The sequence below is a fragment of the Acomys minous genome (genome assembly GCF_964271855.1).
Source record: "Acomys minous genome assembly, chromosome: 16".
Taxonomy (NCBI): domain Eukaryota; kingdom Metazoa; phylum Chordata; class Mammalia; order Rodentia; family Muridae; genus Acomys; species Acomys minous.
Genome location: NC_140498.1, coordinates 31,983,613 through 32,006,498, shown reverse-complemented (window position 1 = coordinate 32,006,498; position 22,886 = coordinate 31,983,613). Strand labels below are relative to the sequence as shown.

The following is a 22,886-nucleotide window of genomic DNA, read 5'->3' as shown; positions in this document are numbered from 1 at the left end:
AAAACATTTTCCAACATTTAGACATTTGTTCTCTATTTACAGCAGCTGCCTTTATGTGATGGCTTGTGAGATTAAAAATTAATCAATCTGATACCTCTGACTCCTCATAATTTTTCTGAAAGGGTACGAATCTGCAGATAGAGATTTGTATGTGGGAGTTGAGAAATACCATTGGTTATGGACAAAGGGATATATGGAGAAACATTTAGCATTCTTAGACAAGTTAAAAACTCTCAGCTATATAGACAGATTCAATTGCAAGAACTCAGACCCATATGTATGGATTTGTGGGGTTGTTAACACAATAGTGATATTCAAATAAATGAGAACAGTTGAATGTGTAGAACCAAAAAAGGTGGCACTGCAGGTTAAGCTGTAAAGAACTCACAAAGGAAAGCTTAGAAGGTAGAGCTATAGGTGAGACAGAAAGAAACCTGCCACCAATACCTGTGCTAAAGAGGGACACGTTTTATGGTTGGTGGTAGTGTCCTCAGTGTGATATGTGATCTTACTATGGATGTCATTACCCTTGGTGACATAGGACTTTTTGATTTTTGCTTTTTCTGTTGATTATAGTATTCATTGGTGATACAGCATTTTACCTTAATGGTGCTTTGATTTTGTCTTCTTCATATAGTTTTTAACCATATCCTTACTTTAAAATTGGTTCCTTTTTTAGAACATTTTGCCCAAAACACAGATAGCTTTATCAGTCTTTAAGGCTAATACACAATTAAAACCAAACCTAATTTCCAACCTTATTTTACAATTTCCTCCTTACATACCTTATGGCTCACCATATCAGTCTTACCCCACTTTAAAGTTCTTTCTCTACAGTTCTTTTACTACATTATCCATGCAATTTCCTTCACCTGATTTCACCCAGCCAGCTCCCTTCTTCCTATTTTATCTCCCAACTTTCGCTTTCACGTGTCTGTTAGACTAGTGGTTCTCCAGCGAGAGTCTCCAGCCTCTGCAGGGTTCTCAGCCTCTGCAAATAATGATTGTATCTAATGTCCCAACATTAGTAGACAAGTTAGTGCAAGAGAATCTAGAAGATATCAATATCCCAAAAGAAAACACGTACCAAAATTCTCTAAGAAAAGAACATTAGCATTTCATGTAGAGTCAGCTAGGAGTAACTAGGTATCATAACTAAGAAATGTAAGCATGATGGGGTGCTGTAGAGACAATAACCTAGAGAACTGATATGTTACAGGATTAGTAACTGACAAGTTAACCTATATCATGGTCAAACTGCTAAACAGCCCTTAATCTACTGTTTTTATTTATCAGGTAGGAATCGTGTTGCCTTCTCTCCTTATGTCAAAGGTGGCTGGTGCAGATTAGCTTTGGGTTTTCAATCATACAATAAATATTTACCATGGTACCATGTATCATGTCCCAAACTAAAACAAGTTTTCTGGTGAATAGAAAAAAAAACCTCTTGGTCTATATTTTTGGTAAATAATTCAGGATGACAGAGGTATTAGTAAAGAAATTGAGCAATTAACAAAGTATACAGCATTAACTGCAGGCCCACAAATGTGGTGTCACAAGATTTTTCAACCTGTTTTTGCAACAGATATGTTATTAATCATCAATATGTCCACAGAATTTTAACTCCTAAAGGAGAGGACTGTCTCAAGGCACTTTAAACGTATATTTAATTGGTACCAGCAAGTCAATTAATTAATGGATAATGGAAAATAGAACAACCATGGGGACCAAGATTCAAAGTATCTGGTCAGCACATTTCTTTCCCAAGAGAAAACTCCCTACTTAAGTAAAGATCAGGAATTTGCTTGGTGAATATGTAAAGAGAGAAAAATGCTAAGAGCTGTGAAGCTGGGGCCAGGCAGGCAGGCTAACAATATAGTAGGCTCAGGCAAACAAGGAGTTCTTCCAAGAAATACTGAAAGCATAGAACTTCTAAATGCATTATTTCGCATGGACACACTCTGCCACCTCCCTTCCCAACATACCATCTACTCACGAAATGCCCCCGCATTTCAGTGTGGAGGATGACTGAATTACACTGTAGTTAAAAATGTGAGTTTTGGAGTCATGTGGATTTAGTAATGAGGGTCTCAAATCCTCAGTATGTTCATAAGACTCTGAGTAAATCTTATAAACAGTATGCAAGAAAGTATGAAGCAAGAGAAAGCCTTATTTGCGGAGCAAGGAAGAACCATATGTGATTCCTTGACATGACATTTACTGTTATGTGACCACAGGCAAGTTATTTCCTTTTCCTTAGTTTCTTCTTTACAAAGTGTAAGTGTTCATGGTTTCTTTGTACGGGACAGTTACAAAAATTCTATTAGAGAATTCTTATCAAGTACTTATAAAAAGTTCCTCAGACATATGCATTTGATGACACTTCACTCTGTGTGTTCAGTCTGCCCTAGAACTGTTACCATGGTCATCCCCCACTGCTGCTGCCTGAAGCTTAACTGAGCTCAACATCCATTTGTTACGGAAATGCTCAATTCCTAATGCGCTTATTAGGATGGCGTAGCTATGATATCTTGGTATGGTGTTACTCAGTGTCATAGGCCTGGGATGTTGATGGAATGGCCATCCAATCATATTCTTCAACGTTCAAACAGCCTACCTCATAGTGCTTCCCACGTGCTAACTTGGACCCAGACACAATGGGTGGTGGGGAAGTGAGACAGCTATTGGGATCAGACGCTATCTCACTGGCGAAAGCCTTCCAGGACTCAACCCAGTCAAATAAATCATTCTTGGTAAAGCCTTCTGAAGATAGATATCATTTGCTCTGGTCCACTGTTCTCCTGTTCATCAAGGGGCTGGCTATGACTAAAATGCCCAGGGCTTCTTGTGGACAGATTCATTTCAGATTGGCCGTTCTATTGTTTGGATGTGGTAATGTTTTTCAAAGCCAATCTCCGGGAAGCATGGTCCTCAGTGCATTGATGCTGTAAAGTGCCTTAGGGAGATTGGAGGGGTACAACCTAACTAGAACCCTTGGGGTCCTGCCTTGGGACAGATCACTGATGCTAGTCTCACCCAATCGACTCATAAGAACAAATTTCCAAGCATCTCACACTGTCCTAGTGGCACCACCATGAGGCCCTCATCACGGCTGAAGATAAGCCAGCATCATGCTCTGGGGTCTCTAGGACTGCGACTTAATTATCTTGATTATCTCAATATGGTTCTCATCCTCCAGGCATCTTGTAGTAGGAATGGAAAATAATATGATTAGAGACATAAAGGTTTCTTGACTCTCAGGAAATATCTGAAAGAAGAAAGGAAAAAGGAAATCTAGATTTCCACTTTACTTTTCAGTATATTTTACACGTTTGTTTGTTTGTTTGTTTGTTTGTTTGTATAGGGATGGTGGTGCACATGCTGTAACATGTGGGCAGAATTCAGAGGACAACTTGCAGGAGTGTCATTTCTCTCTTTCTACCATGTGGCTCCCAGGGATTGAATTCAGGTGGCCAGACTTGAGTCTCTGTGCCCTCTCACTCACTAGTGCTCAGGGTTCCTTTAGCTATTATTGTATAAATACTAAGAAGTATAAATGGACACAAAAGCCAAGTGTCCAACAGGGCAAGAACCACGGCAAGTGCTACAAGTCTCTAGAACTAGAGGGTGGCAAGGGAACAGAGATGGTGATCATCTCTGTACTTGCGCTTTGAGGTAAGGAAAGAAGGGAAGCTGTACATATTTAATTCAGTGTTAATAACAGCAGTTGTTTGAATTGGCAGCAGCTGCTTAACGTCTCAGCAAATCCCAGATATGCAGCATCCATCTCCTCTGACAGGAGGATTAGCTCAGTCTGTAAGAAGAGAAGCAAAGAGACCACAAACCACTGTTTTCTAGGAACTAGTGTTTTGGGTTTTGTTTTGTTTCCTTTTTAAAAGATTTTCTTGATAAATCTTCTGCGTGTTCGTTCTTTCTGTTCCAATTAAAGTAGATGCCTGAATTCAGTTTGTGGATATAATAACTAGGATTTCTTTCAGTGCACCATTCCTAATTAAAAGCAGCATTTACAGAGAAAGGGTTTTACATACTTATGTATTACCTTATTCAATCCAAGCAAATTGCTTCCCTGTGTAAACTTCTGAATAGTTTCATTTCTTCAAACACTAAAAGTCATTCTAATGTAGATTTTGTATTAATTTGGGGGAAAGGAAATGGAATTACTATTTCTAAAATTAATTCTTGATTTTTTTTAATTGATACAGGCACTCTCCTATTTATAAACGCATCTGTCTGTGTGGACTCTGATCTCCATGAGCTGAGATGAACGCTGGACGTGTTGGGGAGATTACAAAATTTACAGTTTTCCTTTTTAGCATTTGTCTTACTCCGGAAAAGCAGCTTGGGATTACACAGGAGATAGGGCAAAATGAATAATATACCACAGGCTATTTACATATACCAGCCAATTTAATCCTAAGCAGCTCTACAATTTATCCTTTCCCTCATCTGTAAAGATGAGAAAGTTGAGGCACAGTGAATCTCTGAGACCTGACTAAGGTCATTAGCTTTTATCGTGACAGGAAGGACTCAAACCCAGACAGCTGTAATAGAAGATTCTTTTCTTGCTTCCTCGTCCACCTCAGCAGCAGGAGGGTCTCAGGGAGAGAAGCCATCTTTTCAAAGGCAGACAAATCAATGTTGAGGATCCAACTTTGCTTCTTTCTGGCTGTTTTAAATGGAGAAGACTTCTTCACCTTTCTGCTCTTGAGATTTCTTTTTTTCATTTTATCCAACAGAATAATCAGGCCCATAGAATTGGTCTAAAAGGGCAGGGAAAGTTAATGGTTTGGTCTGCTTTCCCTTACTTTTCATTAGCCCTCCTTTCCCTTCCTCAGTGTAGTCCCAGGATGGCTAACGGTTCCAGGTGATGGAGGCATAATGGACGTCAACAGAGCTGTTTCTGTGGATCACATGGGGATTGGTCCTCCTTGTGTTTTATTAGAGTAAACTTGCCTAAGGCCTTAAAAGCCAGCATTCCCTAGTAAACTAGCTCAAAAATTAAGCATAACCTTGAGTGGATATAATCATACTAGTTTATTGTCTTAAAAAAGAAAGAAAGAAAGAAAGAAACTGGCACCATTTCTCTAGAAGATGCTACAGCTGTGAGTGACTGGGAGATGATCACGTTGGATTTGGGCCCAGATTGCAGTTGAAAGGATATCCCAACAATCCCGTTGATTCTGGATATGGGAAAAGAGTCATTCTACAATTGTTCCCACTGCTCTGATTTTCAGCATTTCCCTGCATATTATCTAGCCATAATGAAAGGATGATGGTTTTTTTTTTTTCAAAACAATGATTTCCCTTTGCCTACATATCTCTTCTTGAGACTTTTAACAAACTCAAACAGGAATCCAGAAACCAGTATTTGTGACAGTCCCTGACATAAGCCATCAATCTAGTGAGCAGATTCTACTGATCTAGTCAGCATCTTCTGACAGTTCTTGCTAACATACATCAGAGATGAAGTTTTGATGAGTTTGTCTAAAACCCTTTCAAAAGGAAAATACTAAACCATATGTGGTTGCACTGCCCAATGACAACGCTTCACAGTCAACAGGTTTTATATTGTGTTATTAGAGGTGAAAAAGTTAAGCGTGGTGCTAACACCAAAAATTAGACCAGTGAAATGTGTAGTTCACACAACAGAGAGCAGCAAAATGAAATAAATATATGCCTAATGTTTTCAGTGGGTTGATATTGTAAACTAAAATATTAGATTAGCTGACTTCAAAGACAAGTCACTGACATCTCTTCTTATTTCTCTAGTTATGACTACATATGAACTTGGTGGCTATTAATTTTTTAAGATGGCATTCAACATTCTTTATAATACCTTGAAACCACCAATTCTTCATACTGTTATTTATCAAAATTTGAAAATGTGTTTTAATTAAAAAAGAAAACCACATTTCTTACTATTAATGCCTCTACAAGGAATTTGTTTAACAATTTCACAGTTTAACCATTGGTCCAATTTCAACGTTATAAAAATTGATGTTTGGGTAACAGTATTTGTGTAATCATTTGAAGGCTTTATTTCATTTGGCCCTTTGAAGAGAAAAATAGTGAGGCATTGTGGAGTAGAGCTACAATCACTAATCAGAGGGTAAAGGCTGGGGGGCCATGAATTCAAGTAAAGCCTTGTACACGTAGGAAATCTGAAGCTCAACTATGCTATACAAGATCCCGAAAAAAATAGCAACAACGAAAACAAAAATAGCAACAACGAAAACAATAATGACAATGAAGGTGTCAATGATGATAGTGATTTAAAATGACAAGTTGCATAAATGGGTTAAAATTGAGAGAAAGTTGCCAAGTCCATTTAGTGGCACGATCTTTAGCTAATGAACTTTTCAGGTGAGGAAAGAACAGAAGAAAGCCAAGGGCTGACTTATTAAATAATGAATCCATGTCTTCCTGGGACTCCTGAAGGGTGGAGTAACATTAAGTATTATAAAGCTTCCTTCAGTTCTCCGAGTGCAGATCCTGCCTTTACAGCCGACGAATCTATTGTTAGTCTTTCACACATTTCACACATTTAGTTTTGGACTCATTTTCCTCGAGGCATCCTGGATGTTTGTGGCTGGCAGACAACCACTTGCCTACAGCACCCTCCCTTCCTTCAGTGGCTCCTCTCCCTTCAGCTGCTCCCAACACCCATTATCCATCTGTGTAAGCCATGCTTGTGAGAGGGTCAGTCACATGGTAAGAGGATTTTTCTTTCTCTTTAAAAATAAATATCCTTTTTTTCCCCCCTGCATTTCAAGGTTTGCTATTCTATCTTCAATCCATTTTTTTTGACATCTAGGCCTTAGCCCATCCTAAATAGTTGCCAGACTCTCATACAAACTTTGTAGGTTTGCAAACTTCTAAGTACAGAACACTGCAGTTGTATCATACAGGTGGCCAAAGACGAGACGGGCAGAGATGATGTGGCTGCCCTCCAACACAGCTTTACTTATGAAACAGGTAGCGGGTGGGGGTGGAATTTGGCATGCTGTATTTTGTGGACTCCTGCTAATAGCACTGCTTTCTTCCTCTCACTGCCTCGTCCACTGATTGATTTTAGAGAGTACATCCTGTCAAGGTCTAGTCTTTCTGGAGCCCTAGATGCTCCAGCCCCTCTTCCGCACTCAGGCTTGCTGCAAAATTGCAGCCTCTTGTGCCAGGCACCAGGCTAATGAGAAAACGTGCCCATGAGTGAACAAGATAAAATCCTGTAAGACGTTTAACGTTAACAACTCTAAATGCTGCTGGAAGTTTCTCACTGTGCGCCCCACAGCTTTGTAACTGGCTCACACCATTTTGTCATTTAACCTATCCACTATCCTTCAAAACAAGGCATCATTAGACCTTCTGTCTATAGGGAAAATATTGCTTCCTTTTTTAAAAGTTAGTTAGAAAAGTATTCAGAGCTATGACTGGAATCTGCACACCTTCGTATCTCTGGGACGGTGGTCGAATTGCAACTCACTTTTTTGTGGCACTTTATCATAATGTTGGTGCTGCAGTTTCTGCGACCTAAAGACTATGCATTGGTTTCCTTTAGATGAACAAACTAAATTTTCAGACACATTCGCAAATGCAGTTTTCATACAGTTTCTACAGCAGTTCCCATGTAGGCACACAGAGACACTCATCACAAATTCGCTTGCCATGAGAAAAATAAGAGTTCTAGAATTGTCAGGGCAGTGTATAAATCATCCCCTGTAGGGCTAGGGATCATCAACACCTGATCAAATCATCTTTTTGCATCCCAGGCAAGGTTTCTTGAAACAACTTTCTAGACTGGCATACGTCGTCTCTAACTTGTGTTTTTAGTTTTAGGTAAAATTACTTCTTATGTTGCTGCTCAACCGAGACAAAGCAGGAAGGAGGACCACGGTGACGGCTAGCTGTCAATGAGTTTTTGAGCCTTATACAGCCCATACTAATGCATTCTTACTCATGTGTTCCCGAAGGGAGAGGTTATACAGATTTGAGCTATAAGCACTTTGCACTAGTCTTACACAGAAGGTCTAAGAAAGGGAGGCCTAGAGTCACAGCCCTATATTAGTTTGCACCCAAATAGTCAGATATGCAGTCAGCCTGTTCTTCGGAGAATTGGAGGCTGTTGGTCTTATCATGGGACACACAGAGACACAGGGCCCATGTGTGGTTCTAATTGTTAAGCAAATGATGAAGTTCCAAAGAGCTATAATTTTGTCTTCTGATTTAATGCCCTTATGGGTATAAAACTGGGATTTATCTGAGAAAAGAAAGGCATAGGACAAAGCATATTAAGCCCTTCTTAGCATCTACTAGATTTGGTTATCAGGTCTAATAAGTAGTGCCGGGCTCTCATTTAAATATAAAAATGGAGCCTTATTTCTTTATTAATAATAACATAATTACTCATTGGTATCTTCAAATTCATTATGTTTGATGGAACTTTTCAACAGTCAAGGACATCTCCTTGTCGTGAGCATTTTTAATTTGCTTAGCACATGAAAGCCCAGACAGAAATGGGCCTTAATCCCTGATGAGCCTCCCTGAATACCTTGGGGAGGTATCTAGGCTCTTACTCAATGATAATATTTACACATTATACCTATTCTCGTCAATAGTAATTGACTTTGACATTGTTGTCATAAAGTCAAATCTTTGACTAAAATTTATGCTGGTTAAATCTATATGTTTTAAACCAATTCTTCTATTTCTCTTTAAACTTCAGGTTCCTGAGTAACAAAGCATTGTTCTCAGAAGCCGTGCTCAGCACATTATAAAGGACATATAATTAATACAATTTTCACACACTATTTTAAAAGGCGATCAGTCTTACTCCCTCTGGTAAGTGCCAGAAAGAATATATTTGACCAGCTTACACACCAGTTATATTGTTTGAATGATTTATTTCTTTAAAATTATTTAAAATATCACATGTGATTTATTATTGTAAAATTAAGTCCCTTGTATTTTCTAATTCTCCAGGATGGATTATTGGGGGGAGAGGGGGTGAATTTCTATGCTATTTTAAGTACCATTGATATTATCAGATGATGTCAGATTTAATTAGTAAAAAGGAGATTTTACAAACATTGACCTTGGTTCAGGGCAAATGGGAAAAAAAAAACAACTCTGAAGATAAGGAGATAACAATTGATGGATGGAACATCTTTCTACTTAAGAAAACTAAAACTAAAACTAAAACAATAAAGCACTTGAAATTGAATCCATGACCTGTAAAACAAAATCAAATTAAACACTGTCAGACTAGTTTAAAAATAAAATCCCTGACTGTGTGAAGGCAACAGAACATTCTAGTTTTGAGACATGCAGGAGGGTAGTTAGGCACACCTCAATGAAATTTGCTTTCTTATTGTTAGAAAAAGGGAAAGGGGGAAGAAAGGGTAGGCATGGCATGTGAGTATACATGAAAGTTCCTGAACTGATAATGGCATTGTGTGGAAGATCAAGTGCAAGTAAAGGCATAAACCAGCTTAGTTATACATTACCAATGGAAATGATTCTCCGTTTATGTTACCCAAAAAGAATGGAGACTCCTCCCACTATTTAAGCTATGATTTATAAAGTATTGTAATCTACCATGTGTATTAAACATTGTACAACATGGGATGTATAAATAATTACTGGATGAATACACAGCTGTTCAAATATACTTGAATACAACAAGGATCCATACATGATGACGTGAATATATTTTCTGGGAGTTTATGGGCACAAACTCAGTGATTTTTTTTTTTTTGAGACTTGAGAGAAAAAAAAGGGAAGAATACTCATAATTCTGTGGATTTTTGTACTTACAGGAAATCCTACCACAATTTCCCTGAGCTGTAATTTGCCTTTGTGCACTCTGATGATAATAAAGAAGGAAGATTATTAAAAATATCATAAAGAAATCCTAAGGATACAGCACACACTAAGAGGGCAAGTGATCTTCACTCATCAATCCTAGAGAGAAAAGAAAACAAAGTAAACTGATTCTTCTCACTGGTGAATCTTAAAAGAAAGGCCAAATGGGATTGAATGTTGAGCCAATAATAGTCAGGCAGTAAAGACAGCAGTGCTGCATTATGGTTAAAAAAAAAAAATGCAAGCACAGTTTTTAAAGATCTCACATCTCATCACACTTCAGAAATGGAATAGGTATTAAACTGCTCAGTGAAGGAGGGGTTTGAGCTTGGGCAAATGTCATCTGGTCACTAATTTGCCTAATATTTACTGAGAATTTTCTATTTGCCAGGGTCTCTCGCAGAAGCTGGAGATACAATCACTGAGCCACTCCTTTTGTGCACCTTCTGTGGTATTGAGAAACGGATGGTAATGTAATAATCACCATCTGTCTATAGGACTACAAAGTTAGAGAGAAAAAAACCTGAAAAGAATGCATCCTTTATTTGTATACAGGGGGGGCTACTGATTTTTAAAAAAATAATTTTGTATCCATCCACTTTGCTAAAGGTGTTTATCAGCTGTAGGAGTTCTCTGATGGATTTTTGGGGGTCACTTATATATACTATCATATCATCTGCAAGTAGTGATCCTTTGATTTTTTTTCCTTTATGATTTGAATCCCCTTGATCTCCTTTTGTTGTCTTATTGCTCTAGCTAGAACTTCAAGGGCTATTTTGAAGAGATAAGGAGAGAGTGGGCAGCCTTGCCTCTGGTTTTAATGAGATTTCTTTGAGTTTCTTTCCATTTAACTTGATGTTGATTATTGGCTTTCTGTATATAGCCTTTATAATATTTAGGTATGTGCCTTGTATCCCTGAGCTCTCCAAGACTTTTTAACATGAAAGGGTGTTGTATTTTGTCAAAGGCTTTTTCTGCATCTAATGAGATAATCATGTGATTTTTTTTGCTTGTTTATTTTCATCTTTGTTTATATGGTGAATTACATTGATGGATTTTCCTATGTTGAACCATCCCTACATCCTTGGGATGAAGTCTACTTGATCATGGTGGATGATATATTTGATGTGTTCTTGGATTGGGGTTGTGAGTATTCTATTAAGTTTTTTTTTGCATCAGTATTCATGACTAAAATTGGTCTGAAATAATTTCTTTGCTGAGTCTTTATGTGGTTTTAGGTATTATGAGACTGTAGCTTCATAGGATGAGTTTGGCAAAATTCCTACTGTTTCTAATTCATGGAGTAGTTTGAGGAGTACGGATATTTCCTCATCATGCTTGTGCTTCAGTCCTGTAAGATGGCTAAATCCATAAAGAAGGTCAGGGTCCTTGGGAAATATGGGACCTGCTCTGATGCCTCCCTCCAGAAAATCATGAAGAAAATTGAAATCAGCCAACACGCCAAATATACTTGCTCCTTTTGTGGTGAGACCAAGATTAAGAGATGAACTATTGGCATCTAGCAGTGTTGCTCCTGCATGAAAACAGTGGCTCGTGGAGCCTGGATCTACTACTTCTGCCATCACAGTGAAGTCTGCAATCAAAAGACTCAAGGAACTGAATAAGCTACCATTTGAGACTTCCCTGACCTGCAATAAATGGGTTAATGTACATAAAAATGCATCCTTAGTATTTTCCTCCTGATGGAAAACAAACCAGTCTGCAGCATCAGAAGATGCCTTCTTGGTAAAGTGAGAGTAATACTGACCCATGAAGGGTCAGCTATATCTAATAATGTGATGGAAGGACAAAGAGAAAAAAGCATGTGCAAAGGCCCTGAGGTAAAACTGCGGACAGTAAAACTGAGCTTACAAAGTAGCTATGAATCCATCCAGACCCATACTAGATGTTACTATCCTTTTTAGTCCCCCAAACTGTCCTATAAATATAATTGATTTCCTATTCTCAAAACAGCAGAAACTAGAACAGGTTCATATCTATTTTTTATTTTTTAATTTATGTATTTTGGTGTATATGTATGCAAGTTTTATGCTGTATTTGTAATGTGTGGTATACATACAGCTCTGATCTATTTCTAATTTAACTATATTTCAAATCTGTGTTCATTTGACACATGTTCTACCTGATGTGAAACCTTCTTTCTCACTTGAACTTCTCAGTAAGGCACAGCACTATGGTGACAAAGATGAGACATGACATAGGACTGAAAAAAGGATGAATCCACAAATAAATGTAACAGCCACCAACCTGCCTACCTACTCTTATGTCAAATTTGAAACTATGAAAGTTAAACAATTTTAAAGCAAACTTGTAAGAAGGATAACTTGACAAGAGTGATTTTCAACTAAATTAGAGGCCTGGGCTTTACTGAGCAAGTGTGGAGAATGGTTCATTGTTCCAAGGAAACCACCAAGGCAAATGGGTTATGTGGGTGTTGATTATGTCATACATCGGGTCGCACAAAACAAACGTGCCTTGAAATCTTGACCAGAACACAAATACGACTTTCAGAAACCAAGAACTGGGTTATCATCTTGTTCTTCAGAGTTGAGAGCAATTTTATAAAAGTTATAGTGGGTCCTAAAAATGTTAATTTACTTTTCTTGTTAATAATTTAATGTGAGGATGTTACATGCCTTTCTCTATTTCCTATACCTTGCTGTCTTTCTCCTTTCTTGGTAACAAGACAATTTATGCTCAAACTATAGAGAAAAACATCCCAGAAGACTAGAACACAGTCCTCCTCGGTCTGTCCACAGAGGCTGTGCTGCTATTGATTTGGAAGTGTTCTTTCTAACCATTGCTGCCCTTCTCATTCTGACTTTAGTAAACAAGTCAATATTTTACCATTTTGGTATCATCCCATACCCAGCTATCCTATGAGATAGAAATAACAGATTTCTGAATTCCCAAATGTGCCCTGGGAAGGTTACTAGTGTGTATTTCTTGAGTTACTTACCAGGAATTGCATTTTGCTGTATTCAAGTAAGATCTAATGACAGTGAGCCCATAATATCCCCAGTTAGAAACACTACCATTCCTTTTTGTAGGAGGAAAAATTACTTGGTGAGGAGACAAAAGAAGTTCGTGTGCGTATGCACATATACAGTGTGGATAGAATCAGAAAATTCACGCCAATACTCTGATACAATTCTACATTCAAACAGTTTCAGGGGCAGGGAAGATGGCTTAGTCAGTAAACATGATTGCTTCCAGGTCTGTGTCTGGCGGCTGTCACTAAATGGCAGTATACACATAGACTAATACTGAACAACACATTTTACAACATTCACCAATCTGGTTGAATAACCTTTTGATTAAGATCTCAATGCAAACAAATGCCTCACAAATGTGCTACCACACATACAATTCTATTATTTGGTTTGTATCCAAAACTGTAGTCCGTACTAATATACACATGCTGAAGCTATGTTTAGTGACTTCTTAATGTAAATAACATGTTCGAACTTGCTACTAACTGGTTGTACAACCCATAGCTCAGCTAGATTCTTCGTCTGAAAAATGGGGTAGCTCTTCTACCCTGTGTTATTAGGATGTGAAGAAAATTGATGTAAGTATAAAAGATATTTAATATGGGCAAACATGCAGTTAAAACTCAGCAGTAGTAAGACCATTGTCTGTAATATTACTTGTATTGTTAATAATTTCACTACTTTCTTATGAACAGATGGTTTAATCCATCAACACAAACAGCACTGCAGTAGATATTCCTATCTATAGCTTTGTGGTTACATCCTTCCCTTTCCTTTATGATTAGTTTCTAAGTGTTGAATGAGCAGATAAAAAGAACTGTTCCGTAATGCACTGAGACCTGTTGCTACACCTGAAAGGCTGTTTCATTCCAAACCCCTAAATCTAAAAATGATTTCACACACCCGAAACACCTTAAATCTTTAGATGATAGTGAGTGAGCCTGGCTTAAATTCTACCCCTCATTTCAAAATAAATATTCATTATGGTCTGTTTTCTTTAATTTACAAATATTTAAAACAGTAATAAAAAGAAAGGAAAATGGTGTTTGGGGACCATAAAGAAAGGGTTTTCCAACTGTGAATCCTACTGATGTTGATTAAGAGTGTGTCTGGGGAAGAGTTAAATAATACTTCTGGGTGAACAGCCTTAGTTGCTAAGGAGAAAATTTCAGGAGAAAAGCCAAGTATGTTTAACTTCCCACAATACATCACCTCAGCCATCTGTGAGAATGATAATGCTCTCTTTAAAGGAGAAACAATTACTGAAAAGGGGGGTTTGGGGAATAATGATACATATTTCTTCTTCTTCGATTAGCTCTTTCTTAATAGGTATCTAAGACACATAAGAATAATTAATTAGTGTTTAAAACACTAATGTTGAAGAAAATAAGGATCCATGATCTAAAATGAGACATTATTCCCTGTTATACCTGTGTCATCACTTGTTTGTACACATGGCAATAATCCCACCCTTATCCTTGACCTCAGATGGTAGACAGATAGATAAGAAGAGTCTTATCATCTACTAGACTTGGCAATAAAATAAAACCATATGATTATATGAAATACTATTCTATTTTTTCTCCTTTATTAATTTATTCTTGTTACATCTCAATGGTTATCCCATCCCTTGTATCCTCCTAATCTTCCCTCCCTCCCATTTTCCCCTTATTCCCCTCCCCTAAGACTGTTCCTGAGGGGGATTACCTCCCCCTGTATATATGGAATATAATTCAGCTATTAAAAACAAGGAATTCCCAAAATTTGTGGATAAATGGATTGAGCTAGAAATGATCATAATGAGTGAGTTAACCCAGAAGCAGAAAGACTCAAATGGTATATACTCACTTATATCTGCATATTAGCCCAACGGGCATGTCCCACGAAAGCCTTCACTTACCAGGAAACTGCAACAGAGGGGAGGACATTCTATTGGGACTCTAGATGAGAGAAGCATGGGAGAATGGCAAAGGAGAAGGATCCAGAGGTCCTAGAAGCCTACAAGTAAAACATTATGATAGATTTGGGCTCAGGGGTCCTGCTCAAACTAAGGCACTAGCCAAGGACAATACAGGCGGTAAACCTTAAACCCCTACCCAGATCTAGCCAATGGACAGAACACTCTCCACAGTAGAGTGGAGAGTGGGATATGACTTTCTCACATACTCTAGTGCCTCACCTTTGACCATGTCCCCTGGAGGGGGAGATCTGGTGGCACTCAGAAGAAGGACAAGGGGTTACCAAAAAGAGACTTGATACCCTATGAAATACTATTCTAAGAGAAAAAACTAAGAATGTTTCTAAAATATTCATAATGGGAGAATGTTTTTTTTTACTGTGTTTCTTCATCAATAGCCATTCTTTCCATTTGTGTGATATATTTCCTCATTTATCAATAGATCTACAAAGTTTTCAACTTGGTTCTTCATTGATACGGTCAATATTTTTGTCTTAGCACTACCATTATGGGAGTAATATGATAGCTTCAAAAGTAGTGTCCATGGCAGAAAGAGGTGATTCAACAAAAATAATACTGTAAATTACAGGACCAAATATCTCAGCGAACACGTGCTCCCACGGCACATTAAAATTCATTCATTAAAGGGTACTACAAACGCAACATTCTTGGGGGGAAAAATCACAAGACTTCAAATTATGTGAAACGTTTGGATTGCAAGGACAAGTTTCTTTTTTAATACCCTGTAAAATTTTCCTAGAAAGACAATTTATGTCCTAACATGCTTAAGGGCTAGGGTTGTCCCAGGCAACAGCAGCTTTTGTTCAGCATTTCTGGCTTTCGATGGATTCATGGACCGTTTGCAATCAGTGTTGAAATGCAGGCTTCAGTAAAAACTGTGAGAAGCTGAGAAACGTTCCATGCATAATTCATACTTCTCTCATCACTGGATGTGTGTGTGTTTGAGGATTCGGGGTTACACTGCTAGACTACTTCACTGAAAGTATGATTTGGATATAGTCAACAATTCTTTTACTGGTGCTTTTAAAAATCTCATGTATTTTCATTAAAATGGTTGGGGTTTTTGTTTGTTTGTTTGTTTGTTTGTTTGTTGTGTTTTGTTTCTGGAAGATGTGCTTAATTTAGCATTTCTAACTTACTACTAGTACCTGTAATACCGTAAATTGGCTTGGATGTATCCCTCTAACCTGATTATATTTCCTTTTTAACTCTTCATGTTTTCAACTACTACAGTAGCCCCTTGACAGGTCCCAGGATACAGGATACTCCTGGACACTTTCTAAACTAACACATTTAAGTCATCACTGATATTTCTGTCTCTGAAATGCAAAACAAAATACCCAATGGCCTTTTCTTTGGTCTTTTGTTCATTTTGGCCAAAGATACCGTAAGTGCTTTGCCACATGATTTTCTGCATTTATCTACTGCACCTTGGACAACAAAGAATGAACAACCAACCTTTAGTAATTGTGCTAGCTAGTCTTATGTCAACTTAATGCATAAACTACAGTTACCTAAAAGGAGGGAACTTCAGTTGTGAAAATGCCTCCATAAGATCTGGCTATAAGGCATTTTCTTGATTATTGATTGTTCGGGGAGGGCTCAGGCCATGTGGGTGATTCCACGGCCAAACTCTGCCAAGATGGGTAAGCAAGTCCTCAATAGTTTCTGCCGCACAAATGTCTGTCAGATGTATTGAGTCAGAAGGCTGAAGAAGATGCTTCAATGTTATAAAGAGTTTTGGGTGACTAGTCAGGTAGAAAACTGTCTCTGTCATATTTTCATTTGGAAAGCTACTAACTTGCACTCCTGGCATACTCAGGTAATCAATTTTATTCCTTCTCAAGTCTCTGATGGAGTTGAAGACCATGTAGCTTAGCTTTACAATGAAGCTTAGTTGTTTAAGGGTTAAGATGTTTTAGGTCTACATAGGTGTTTTAAATTTATAATGACAATGTGTGATGAAGATTGATTTACATTCAGAAATTTAAATACACCAAGATAGGAAGGATGTCTTTTTCAAGGCTGTCAAATACAAATAGCCAAAACCATAAGAATGTAACATTTAGCCGGGCGTGGTGGCGCACGCCTTTAGTCCCAGCACTCGGGAGGCAGAGGCAGGCGGATCGCTGTGAGTTCGAGGCCAGCCTGGTCTACAAAGCGAGTCCAGGACAGCCAAGGCTACACAGAGAAACCCTGTCTCAAAAGACAAAAAAAAAAAAAAAAAAAAAAAAAAAAGAATGTAACATTTATATAATTCCTGATTGTGTCACGGTTCTTCTAACTATAGTTAATCTATTCTATATATGTGTAATAATATAAATGAATATGTAAAAAAATAAAAAAGAAGAAAAAAGAAAGAAATAAAGAAACAAACAAAGAAAGAAACAAAGCACCAAGTCTAGTCTATACTCTAAGGGAAAGCATAGAAGTGGATACAGATACCAGTAAGATCGGAACTTTAGGGGTTTGGGGTTTGCCTTCAAAGAGGGCAGGCTGATAGCCTGCTACATTGCACTGAGTACCCTTGAGCTAGAGGCATTCAGTAAGGCTGATCTGTGTTGGAAGCTGTAAGTTTTATAATAGTTGCTATCAGTAATGGTAACTACTGCACCAGCTTGTGGGTCCCAGCCTTACAATCACTTCTACATGAAGTCTTGCCCAAATCCTCCCATTCTTTATTCTCTAGCTTGATGTTACTCTTAGGTGACCAAGTTACTCACTATTTGTTTAGCATAAAGTTTAAGTTTGTTGTAGGCCTCCTTTATGGTGCTTTTCATGGCATTTAATATTTAATTACACACCAAAAGGAGTCTTCAGAATGGCAGTGATGAATATAAAACTCAACTGGATAAAATTTAAACCTGGCAATACCTTACAATATGAAGCATACATTTACTCCAGAATTGCTAGGGTTATAAATACAATTTCATTACTATGCTTGGTAGTAGATGTGGGTCATACCAATAGATTAACTATGAAAAGTGTCCAAGCAAAATGGATGCCATGAACTTTACTTGAGCATCTAATGTGTTCCTCAATGGTCTTGGGTCTACTTAGGCCTTTGTAGAGCTGACAGTGTCAAGTAAAGTTTCCTGGAATGATTCAATAAATTAACTAATGTAGAGAAGTGATTTCAGTGTTTTCTAAATATTTCACATGCCTTCTAGCTCAGACTTATCAAAGAATAATGATCCCGATGATAATTTAAGGCAAAGACAGCAACCTTTCATTGTGTAGAGACCTATTGGCATATATAAGTCATGGGATGCTGAATTTTGGTATATAAACAAACATAAAAATTTCTAGTGAACTGGAAATTTATAAGTGTCAGGATTTAGTGAGGTTAACATGAAAATTTTATAACATCCTAAAATGCTGAGAAATAAAACATTATCATGATTGCTTTTCCTATTCTATCTTTGATGGAATAATGTCCTCATATAATTCCAATGTAAAGTGCAGGTTTTATAATTTAGTTGATTTGAAGTAAGAGTCAAATAATAGAAACCAGTCAGACAGGACTATAGTGAGTTTTTTTTTTTAGCAATGTACCAAAAATATCAAAATTTCCAATAATTTCTCGAGAAATGTTCCTAGGAAAGAGTGACACTCTTGCTGCCCCTTTTACAGATGGGCTCTGTGATTGTCTAAAAACTTGCTCTGCGCTTCAAGATAAAGATGGTCTTAAATTTTTGGAATTCCTTCCTCCTTCTCCCTATGGCTGGGATTACAGGCATTTGGTATCACAGCTGGTTAATGTGATGCCAGGGCTTCATAAGCAATCACTCAAACAACCAAGCTACCTTACCAGTCCCCATGATCATATTCTTATCCTTGCTCTGCCGCTATGCACAGTGTTATTTCAATAAGTTATTAAATGCTTTATCTATCAAAAAAGGCAAGTGACAAACCCTTCCTCCAGATTAAGTTGAGACTGAACGAATTTCTAAAGTCGGAGGTCAATAATCAACAGAGGGACAAAACAAAATAAACACAAAATACTGTAATTTTTGAAATACATAGGAATTGTAACTTCTTTATTATTATGTGTGCCCTCTTGTAAATTGGAGGAAAACGTTTTCCCATCCTACTAGCATGTTCTCTGTCTACCTATTATCATTGACCTATTACTATTATCAGTGAAAATAAAAAAATGATCAGTACACCACCACGAGAGAAAGGGGGCACCGTTTGCTTCTAGGAACCAATAAAAAGAAAAGATTTCATAGGATCTGAAAGAAATCTAGGCTGCATATGTGAATCACAAAGGTTTTTTTGTTTTTTTACAATGTGTCATTCATAGAAATGTAAACACATGCAGCATTAGTTGATTGAATACAATTACAACTTAGAGAAATATTAAAAATAAAGCCAAACCAACAAGCTAGGTTAGATTTTTTCTAATACTTGTGCATAGTTCCTGTTGGATTTTTTTTTTAGGTTTATTTATTTTTGTTTTACTGTATGGGTACTTTTCCTGCATGCCTGTTGGTACACCATCAGATTCCCCAATTTTTTCTGCATAGATTATATACATGAATTACCAAAATAATATTAAATTTCTGGTATGATTGTTCAAAAGATCATAGGTGATTATATATCTGTGAACATATATTTAACTATTTCTTTATTGCCATCTACCAAAATAAATGCTGAACATTTAGCCTGGGTCTCTTTCACACCAAAGATTCTTAACATTTTCTTCCAGTTATTTTCTAGAGCTATGTAGAAAGTCAAAATTAGACTAAAAAAAAAAACAGCTTGAAATGTTCTCTGATTCCTACCAATACCTGAAGCATTCTTTAGCATTCTTCATCCACTGTCAAAAATGGCCAATCAAATGTTTCCAATAACTGTCACCATTCCACCACCTCACATTCAGCCACTGTGAGTTTTGCAATGATTTCCGTAGTCTTTCTTAAGTCTTATAACTAGATACTTTAATAAAAACTGCCCCATCTGGAAGGACATCACCCAAAACTGCTTCTGCAATCTAACTTTTGAGTCCCAGCTGAAATCTCATCATCTGAGTGAAATCCCTACCCAATCTGTTCTTAACTTTTCTTCCACAACTACTGAGAATGAATGAGTCTGTTTTTGTTCATTTAATTTACTTTGCTAGCACTAGCATCAATTGTTGCATCTTGTCGCTATATTATTTTCTTTGGGAGCCTTTAATCTTTGTGGAAAAAAAATCCTGGAATTCATTCATGTATTCATCTCAGGACAGGTTCACAGTTTAGAAACAAAAGATTCTACCTAAGAGTGGATGAAGTGGATCAAAACAATTTTATTTTTGTGCCTAGATGTTTGTTCACAGCAGTAGTACAGTGGCTAGTCCATTGGAGGGACCAAAAGCAGTAATGGGTAGGTTAATAGTTAGCCTCACTTCTTAAAGAAAGGAGAGCAGAAAAGGTGAAAAAAAATAAAGCCTGCACACTTTCCCTGTCCAGATGTAGGCATCCATGGATGTGCATGTTTTATCTGAGAAGAAGTAATAAGGAAAAGCTCCAAGAATAGAATTATTCCATTTCTCCTGATTTTATAACATTTCCTATTTCAAAGGAGATATATCAACTCAAATACAGTTACGAGTGTCAATTTCTGAATGTAAGTTTTTATTGGCAAAACCGTATAGACAAGTCATCTCACTTGACTCACTGCAACTACTTTTAAACAGCCATTGGCTTTGTATAAGGTTCCTTAAGATTTAGAATAATTTTTTTTCACTTTAAATTTAGATGGAAAAGACGCTCAACGCACAGAATGTGAAAGACTAAAATGCCATGGATATAGAAATTTGCAGAATCAAACATCCTACTCAAAAAACACAGGAACCTTGAGAACGAGAGAATCCAAGTTTAAATGACTAATTTCTACACTGAGTACCATATCGAAAGGCAGGGAATCATTTAAAGGAAAAGGGAAGAGTACGAGATGGAGTGGGTCAGCAAAGCTAGCATGGACTTGTACGGGTCTTAGTCCATTCAGGCCGCTGTCCTGAAACACCACAAAGTGGGTGGCCTATGAAAAAGGAGAAAATTGTCATGGGGGCTGGCAGGTCTCAACTCATGATTCATTCCAGGATCAGTGTGTAGTCAATGCCCTTTCTTATTTTCTTTCTTCTTCTTTTTTTTTTTTTTTTGCATTTATTTTTTTCTCCTTTATTAATTTATTCTTGTTACATCTCAATGGTTATCCCATCCCTTGAATCCTCCCATTCTTCCCTCCCTCCCATTTTCCCCTTATTCCCCTCCCCTATGACTGTGACTGAGGGGGATTACCTCCCACCTGTATATGCTCATAGGGTATCAAGTCTCTTCTTGGTAACCTGATGTCCTTCCTCTGATTGCCACCAGGTCTCCCCCTCCAGGGGACGTGGTCAAAGGTCAGGCACCAGAGTATGTGAGAAAGTCATATCCCACTCTCCACTCTACTGTGGAGAATGTTCATGTTAATTTATTTCTGTCGGTGCATCACAGTGAGCACAAGGAGGCCAGAGGATATCGCCCAGTGTGGTTCTCATCCTTCAGCTTGGGGCTCCAGGGAGAGAACTCAGTTCATAAAACCTGCACTGCAAAAGCTGTTACCCGCTGCGTCTTCTCACCAGTGTAGTCAGAGACCACCCCAGGCTGAGACTGCTGTCATCTCTACTAGTATCAACACTACAATAAGGGAAGGGCTGTCTTTCTTGGGCCAGTGTCTTAAGGGTACTAATCCTATTCACGCAGACTCGATGATTATAATCTATCGCTTTGAGAACTAGGATTTCACCCTAAGAACTTGGGTAAAACAAGTTCACAGCCACACAACACACACACACACACACACACACACACACACACACACACACACACACATGTATGGATGATGAATGTAGTCCTTGCAGTCCTGTCGTGATGATGTGAATGGGGAAGACGGGAAATCCCTTTCTTGTGTAACTCAGAATGACTTGAACTTTTTATCCTCCTGCCTCATCTCTCAGGTGCTCTAATTCTAGGCGTCCACCCTATATCTGGCCTAGGCTCCTGTTTTTGAAGGCACTCTGATCTCATGTTGGAGTTGACGTGATTATGATAAGGGGAGAATATTGTGTCTTTAATGTCAATGCTTCTTTAAACTTCACTGTGTGGGAGTCACCTAGGGATCTTGTTAAAATGCAGATTCTCATTCCCAAGTCTGGCTGAGAATAATGCTTCTACATTTCTAACAAGCTCCCAGGTAAGGCTGGATCACAGTTTGAGGAGATCTTTCCAATGAGACTTGGTGCAGGAGAGATGCCTTTCATTTTGTACAACCAAAGAGAAGTTTACTGGCTTTAATCCATATATAATTAAGGTTTTAAAACAAAGAAAGCTCTGTTGCGATTTTAAAAGCTCCGAGAAGAAAGAAGTGAGAGATAACTGGACAGCTAACACTTTCACGTTTGATGACTTAAAATGTATCATTCTTCCAGTGAGAGAATACAAGTCATACAAGAGCTTGTGAAAATGAAAAAAGATATTGTATTGATGTCACCTGCACATAGGAAGGGTTGAATGCATGCTTTTTAATATATTAATATTAATTGTAATATTACTAATCATCACTATCTCATCATCATCAAAATAGCATATTAAAGATTGAAAGAGGAACCCAACCCATTGTATTCATTATAAAGGTAAGGAAATTGAAGCCTTAGAAGTGGAAGTGACATGTCTATGCTCACAAAATAAGTCAGTCACAGAACAAAGATGTAAATCTGATCTTTTAAGCATGAGTAATTAGTTCACTCATTCATTCATCAAACATATGAGTGCCAACTATCTACCAGTTGCTATGCTATGAATGCCAAGTGAGAACAGAAGATACTGTCTTCAAGGAACATCTAGGAATTATTTTCTAAACAGAATCATTTAAGTAATTATACTTAAAATTGACTTAATAATGGACAGACTGCTATAATGAAGAAGTGCCATGAATACAAATGGAAGATGTCGTAGAAAAATATAAAATTATATGTTTTTAAAGAA

General features: G+C 37.6%; 1 pseudogene across 1 annotated transcript; it reads left to right on the top strand.

Moving 5' to 3' along the window:
* Window positions 1–11,237: 11,237 nt before the first annotated feature.
* Window positions 11,238–11,583, top strand: LOC311586371 (large ribosomal subunit protein eL43-like; annotated as a pseudogene). The gene has a single exon. The product of its transcript is annotated as a large ribosomal subunit protein eL43-like (transcript).
* The last annotated feature ends 11,303 nt before the right edge of the window (window positions 11,584–22,886 follow it).